Raw genomic sequence first — 1350 nt, 5'->3', positions numbered from 1 at the left:
CCACCATGCCCAGCTAATTTTTTGTAGTTTTAGTAGAGACGGGGTTTCACCATGTTGACCAGGATGGTCTCGATCTCTTGACCTCGTGATCCACCCGCCTCGGCCTCCCAAAGTGCTGGAATTACAGGCTTGAGCCACCGCGCCCGGCCATTTTTGTATTTTTGTTAGAAACAAGGTTTCACCTTGTTGGCCAGGTTGGTCTTGAACTCCTTACCTCAGGTGATCTGCCCACCTCAGCCTCCCAAAGTGCTGAGATTACAGACATGAGCTATCTAACCCAGCCCCAAATACCTTGTTTTTATTTTTTAATTAATTAATTAATTAATTAATTTCGAGACAGAGTTTTGCTCTGTTGCGAGGCTGGAGTGCAGTGGGACGATATCTGCTCACTGCAACCTCTGACTCTCTGGTTCAAGTGAGTCTCCTGCCTCAGCCTTCTGAGTAGCTGGGATTACAGGCACATGCCACCACACCCGGCTAATGTTTGTATTTTTAGTAGAGACAAGGCTTTCCTATGTTGGCCAGACCTGTCTTGAACTCCTGACCTCAGTGATCTCACCTCAGCATTTCAAAGTGTTGGGATTACAGACATGAGCTAGTGCACCCAGCCCCAAAGACCTTGTTTTTATTTATTTTTTCTTTTTATTTTTTATTTTTCCTATCCTATTAATCCTGTCCCTCTAGAGATATTTATTTATTATTATTATATTTGTAGACCTTGTTTTTAAAAGCAGTAAACATTAGTGGGGGCCTGGCATGGTGACTCACACTTGTAATTCCAGCACTTTGGGAAGCTTAGGTGGGCAGATCACTTGAGCCCAGTAGTTCAAGTCGAGCCTGGACAACATGGCAAAAGTCTGCCTCTACAAAAAATACAAAGATTAGCAAGGTGTGGTCGTGCATGCCTGTAGTCCCAGCTATTCAGGGAGCTGAGGTGGGAGGATGGTTTGAGCCTGGGAGGCAGAGGTCGCCATGAGCCAAGATCCTGCCACTGCACTCTAGCCTGGGCCACAGAGCCAGACCCTGTCTCCAAAAAAATAACAAACAGCGGGTTTTGGAGGAAGGAAGTCTTGCTTCTGAAGTTCCAGCTCTTCTATCTAGCCAGGTAGCTTTGGGCAAGTTGTTTATTGCTCTAAGCCTCATTTTCCTCCATCATAAAATGGGATAATAATGATGACTTTTCTGCATTGTTGGGAATGAGATATTTGTCAAGGATTTAGCATGTGGTAATAACTCAGTAAATGTTAATTATTTCCTGGTATTAGTAATAAAGGCTAGGAAGAAAAGTTAATATTTAAAAGATAAGGGAATTTTTTTTTTTTTGCGTTTTGCTTCTGTTTTTTTTTTTTT

General features: G+C 43.0%; 1 protein-coding gene across 4 annotated transcripts in view; it reads left to right on the top strand.

Moving 5' to 3' along the window:
* Nucleotides 1-1350, top strand: part of PHF20 (PHD finger protein 20) — a 176320-nt gene that overhangs the window by 11966 nt on the left and 163004 nt on the right. The gene's annotated exons all lie outside the window — the stretch shown is intronic.

This window comes from Cebus imitator, unplaced genomic scaffold, assembly GCF_001604975.1.
Source record: "Cebus imitator isolate Cc_AM_T3 unplaced genomic scaffold, Cebus_imitator-1.0 Scaffold18, whole genome shotgun sequence".
In the NCBI taxonomy this organism is placed as follows: domain Eukaryota; kingdom Metazoa; phylum Chordata; class Mammalia; order Primates; family Cebidae; genus Cebus; species Cebus imitator.
Note: the sequence above shows the minus strand (reverse complement) of the source record. Positions and strands in the feature narration are given on the sequence as shown.